The 6060-nt window shown below is 36.6% G+C and overlaps 1 pseudogene; it reads right to left on the bottom strand.

Annotated features, from left to right (window-relative positions):
- Positions 1-2547: 2547 nt before the first annotated feature.
- LOC122145490 lies at positions 2548-5257 on the bottom strand (annotated as a pseudogene).
- Between the last annotated feature and the right edge of the window lie 803 nt (positions 5258-6060).

The raw sequence follows: 6060 nt of genomic DNA, 5'->3' as shown, positions 1-6060 counted from the left end.
AATGAAAAGCAAACTTCTCTTCTTCTTTGTGTTAACTGAAGACTATTCTGAGATGGATATCAGTTACACCAAAGGATGATAACATTGTTTATTATTAGTGTGCACTGCAGTTTTGTCATCTGCCACTTTAAATACTCAAGCTCTGTAAAGTCTGATTGGCTTTCAATGTTTTTGTCATTCCAACCACATACTGTAATTTCTCTGTGTTGTTATCATTATAGCTGTGGTGTGGACATCCTATTCTCATAGAATTAGGATGACTATTTGAGACTTCTTATCTCACAATTCAGACTTTTTCCTCGCAAATCTAAATTTACATTTCAGACTTTCTTGTAAGATTTAAACTCAGAATTGAGTCATGAAAAAAAGCAAAAAAACAATTGCGATATGTCAGAATTGTGAGACACGGGCCCTAACATACACCTGGTGCAATGCGGCGCACGTGTTTTTGCTAGTATCAGCCGATGCATCTTGCGCCACATTGTTTAAATAGCAAATGCATTTTAGCCCATTTGTGCACCCATGAGCGTGCTGGTCTAAAAAAATGAGGTGCGTTCAGGCGCATTGTTGGCGCTTTGCTATTTTGAGGAACTGAAAAATAGACCAAACTCAAACCTGGTCTAAAGTCTGGCGCAATATTTTTTCTTTGATATTTAAAGAGCGCATTAGTAATATGCTCCTATAAGCGGGTGCACAACGCTTGTACACTTTGCTTATTACACACACAGGGACGCACAGCAGCACACAAACTTTTTGAAAATGAAAAATTACATTCCGCCATGTAAATAGCGAACCCGCCATGGTGCGAGTACAACTGGCTTTTAAAGGGGATGGGAGATGAGACGCTGATTGGTTTATTGCACGTTATGCCCAAAAAACACACATTACTCATTAAGAGATTAGGGACAACCCCCATTTAGATCATGCCCCAGGGCATGCTGACCGTTTTTCCCATGTTAAACTAGCAAAAAGTGCACCTGCACTGTGCGCTTTAGACCATGCGCTTAGATCGTTAAAAAATGGGGCCCATAAACTTAGAATTCTGAGACAAACATCAGAATTGCGACATACTCAGAATTCTGAGAGGAAAAAAAACAGCCAGAATTGCTAAATATAAGCTCAGATTTCTGAAAAAAAAGTCAGAAATGTAAGAATTGCAAGATATAAATTTAGAATTCTGTCTTTCTCTCAACACCTGGCGCAATGCAGCACCAGGACCGACGCAAGTGTTTTTTGCTAGTTTCAGCCCGACATAGTAGGCCTAATCATTTTCACGTCCTACGCCTTGTTGTTTAAATAGCAAATGCATTTGCGCCCATTTGTGCGCTCATGGGCGTGCTGGTCTGAAAACGAGGTGATTTAAGGCGCATTGTTGGCGAGTAGCTTTTTTGAGGCAACTGAAATAGACTGCGCCATTGACCAACTAAAACCTGGTCCAAAGTCAATGATGCAATATTTTATTTATTTATTTATTTATTTATTATTTATTGTGCCCCATAGATGGTCTGCTCGCACGCTTTTAAACCTTGCGCACAAGCAGAACCTTTCCTCTCTGGAGAAGCTTTCAGTCTTTGCTTTTTGCAAATTCCGCCATGTAAAACAAACCCATTACTCACTAAGAGAATAGGGACAACCCTTTTAAGACCATGCGCCAACCATTTTTTCCGTCCTTAAAAGGTCTGATTCGGACACACCCTAAGTGCAGTTGCGCAGTGTGCTTTAGAACATGTGCTTAGATCATTGAAATTATGGCCCTACATCTCTCAATTTTCTGGGGGGGGGACTTTTTTCACATATTTATTTATTTTTTCCTCTAGTGGAAACGGCTTCCGTAAGTTGTCATGCTTAGTGTGAATGGCTATTTAAAATAGAATACTGGAACCAAATGATTTTCATGACCTACTTTTCATTCCACATTCTTTCCGTGATGTGGGACAGGATATCATATAACACTGAAAATGTTTCCCCGCAATACTTTGCAGCGTGTTTGCATGACCAGTTTAAGTCTGATTCTTGAGCGAATGACTCTTATGAGCCCTTTCTTCTTAGCAAATCAAGATACAGATTTGATTTTTAATTAAACTTGAACTTGGCCTTGAAGTGGAACAAAAAATAAAAAGCCTAACAGTGTTAGTGTGAGAAATTTTCCATTTGTAACATCTGAGACTTATGCAATACTATCGAAGAACAAACTTTTCTTCTGCTTTGTGTTAACTCAGCTTGCTGAAGACTGTTCTGAGATGGATGCCAGTTAACACCTTTCCTTTGTGTTGTACACAAAAAGAGGGGGACAGTACGTTCTATTTTGAGTGTCATGAAAATGCATTAAAGGATTTGTTGTAAAGTGAAGGGAAAAAAAAATGTCCTAAAGTTAAATTATTGTCATGTGACATGGTGTTATGAACAGAAATTTGTCAAAGTGCTTTATTAAAACGAGTATTAAGAGTAAAGAGTATGAGTATATGTGTCAAATTAATGAAGAGAGATAATAGGTATTTGGTGAGTTTTTCCAGGGTGTATTTGTCCTGACATCCTGACGTTTGTCTATCAATAATTGAAACCTATAATAGTTTGCACTAACTTAGCACCAGTAAAGTCCATTGTTACAATACCAAACCGCTTCCTCTGACCGACATAGCCTGTCAGATATCCATGCAGGCGGGGGTTTATTAGCCGGGCCAGGGAATTGGGATGTGCAAGGATACTGGCACCGCTGCTGTAGGTGAGGGGGAGACATTCGGTTTTTGTTACCAACCGCAGCCGCCTCCAGATGAGTGGAGACACTTTTCCATTTCTTCTCTTCCACACTTCCTCCCCCGGCTGCAGAGAGGACACCTGGGGCGAGAAAAAGTTTTTATCAGTACAGTTTCAAAAATGGTGGTGAGGGGAGCCAAAAAACTCACGATGGATTTTTAAAGACAGGTTGACAGATTAAATTATACTCTGGAAACTAAATATAAAGAGTTTCAGGATCTCAGTATGTCTGTTTTCCGGAACCCTTTGAAAAGATTATTTAATTTAATATTTTGTCTCCCACCACATTGCCCTTTTTCCTGGGCTTGGTACATATGCACTTTTATTTTCCAGCAGTTGATTTTAAAAAGTAATAGATTTTTTTTCTTCTTCTTTTGGTTATATGAACATGAAAACACTAAAACATTAAAAAACTGTTCTTGGAAGCATAGAAGCTAACCTTCATGGCAGATTCTTACTTTTAATCTTGAAAATCCATAAAAAAAATATTACATAAAAAAAAAAAAAAAAAACTATGATAAACTCAGAAAAAAATAGTGAAAAAGGTAATAAATTTCAATATATATATAGTTAAATTATGTATAGTATCATGTTCAATAGTTTGGGATCTGTAAGATTTTATGGTTTTGAAATGAAACTCTTATGCCACTAAGGCTGCCTTTATTTGATGTAACGAATAGAGTAAAAAAAAGTAGTAATATTGGTGAATATTATTACAATTTTCAAAGTAACTGTTTTTCTATTTGAATATATATCAAAATATAATTTATTCCTGTGATTATGAAGCTGCATTTTCAGCTACCATTACTCCAATATCTCAGTGTCACATTGATCCTTCAGAAATCTTTCTATATGTGGATTTGCTACTCAAGAAACATTTATCATTATTATTATTATCATTATTATTATTATTGTTGTTGTTGTTAATTAGTGATTTTAAGCATTAATGTTGAAAAACATAATATATATATATATATATATATATATATATATATATATATATATATATATATAAACCATGATACATTTGTTTTTGTTATATGGAATTTTTTATAAACATTACTTGAGATATGGGGAACATGATGTGTGAATCAAATTAAAGAAAAAATAATTTGTGGTCAATATCACTTGTGAACAGAATATTTTATTTGTCATTTCCAATCAAGCTGCAATTTTATAAAATTATTCTATATATATATATATATATATGTATGTATGTATGAATGTATTAAATATTAAAAAATATTAAAGTATCCTAAAATGCACAAAGAATGGTCTAAGCAACTGTCAGCAATTTTTATTCCAAAAGTGTTTAAAATGCATTTCCATTAGCATCATTTATGAATTTCAAAGGTGGAAATCACATTTTTTGGATCAGTAAAAGTATGAAAGTATATTTTAAGGGAGAGGAGTATTTTCTCCACATTGCTCACAAAAATAAACAAAAAGCTGAAAAGTCCCCTCCCATATTCACAAACCCATCAATTTGTCCCTTACCTTCCAGTCCATCTGCTATGTCCAGTGAGTTGTAGCGTATTCCCAAGTCAGGGCCGGTGAAGGTCTTTGCAGTACAATCAGCTTTTCCTCGTGTGCCTCCCCCATGCTGGGCATCTCAGGACTGTGCCACAGCAGGTCCCAGTGAGCGTACTCATTAATATAGCGCACCACTGCACCATAAATATTCTGCGTGTTGCTCAACTCCTCTTTCAGGCCTCATCAACACCGTTTCAGAAGGAAAACTCTCTTTAGGAAAGCCACCACATCCATTAACACGTCCCCAAAGGGAGCGTACTGATATGAGATGCCATGGTGGGGATGGTCAAGTTGCCTTTAGCATGCCCGAACACGGATATCCAGAAAGCGGATGCCAGCGCGCAGCTGGAGGGCAAGGGACCAGGAGTTGCATTCTGCAAGTTAGCCACCATACAAAGCCATGGTGTTGTAGTGTACCGGGCATTGTCACATCTGATAGGGAGTAGACGTCATGGGATGGTGGCCATCCAGGAAGGGTTCAGGATCTCAGGCGTGGAGGTGTCATCATAGTCAGGGGTCTGGATGCCCCTGTATCCTGAGACGGTCGCACTATGAGGTCAAACAGAGGTCAGTTCATCATCAGACAAAGAATGCGTCCTTACCTGTGTTGCTAAAAAGATACAAGATTATACTGCGAAAGCACTCATGCTTATCTATAATGGATGGATATAATGAAATTAGATAATTGGTTTCATTTGCTCCTGATAATACCAGGTAGACAAAAAGAAAACAGATTCCATTTGGGCCAGTCTGAGGGATAAAAGCACTTGTTAAAATAATGGGATAAGAGATGGAAGACTTTTCTTTTCAGTGAAATTGGATTTTGCTTTACTGTAATGGAATAAGAACTGTACTTTGGCATATACAATACTATGAAAGAGGTTTTGGAATTTATGGGTATTAAGAACCCTCACCCCAGCAAAATGCCCATCACCATTAGCTGCAAAATGCGTCCTCTGGTGCTTTCCATAATGAGCATTTTTCAATTGGCCACTGATCCCTTTACTATAAAGATAATAATTAGAATAATTCAATTAAACTAATAGGAGTTTCAATTCTTGTGACATTTATGATGGATTTCTTCATTCTTCTTCTTTTTTTTTTTTTTTTTTTTTTGTGGAACGACATTAGCCTGCATAAAACGGGCATTATCCAAGGTAATATTTTCTGGTCTCATTATTTTTTGGGGGTCCAAAGTCTGTTTCTGTATGCCTACAAGAAACGTTCCCATAATCAATTCACAAACATTTTAATTTCTTAGTTATTTAGAGTCTGAAATATTTCGCAATGTAAAGTTTTTGTTGTTGTTGTTTGGTGTTTGTTTGTTTATTGTTATTTTACAAGGAATCTTATTCTCATTCCGTCTGCTTCAAAATGTCACATGTAATTCAATACATGTAACTGTTATTTCTTAGCAACTGTGAAATTTACTAGCAATTTCTGAGTGAAAAGTTGTTTTCAGTGTGATTCATTTAAGGTATTTTATGTGTTTTTTATGGTTTTTTCAGGTTTAAAACTGAAAAGCAATTCCAGATTTTCCAGACTTCTGGACTCCCCACAGTATTGTGTATGCTGGATTTGGTTACACTGCAAATAGCAAAACTAAAAACCTCCCTTTTTTCCTAACATACTTTGTGTTAGTAATACAACTTTAATATGCAAAATTCATCTCAATCCCAAGCTGGAGAAGTCATCTCTTACCGCGTAAGTTGGGTTTTGCCGGTGAACCTAAAGAGGGTCTGTGATGCAGATGCACAAAGAACACCAAACTAG

Source organism: Cyprinus carpio, chromosome A7, assembly GCF_018340385.1.
Source record: "Cyprinus carpio isolate SPL01 chromosome A7, ASM1834038v1, whole genome shotgun sequence".
Classification (NCBI taxonomy): domain Eukaryota; kingdom Metazoa; phylum Chordata; class Actinopteri; order Cypriniformes; family Cyprinidae; genus Cyprinus; species Cyprinus carpio.
This window is presented reverse-complemented; position numbering and strand designations above follow the sequence as displayed.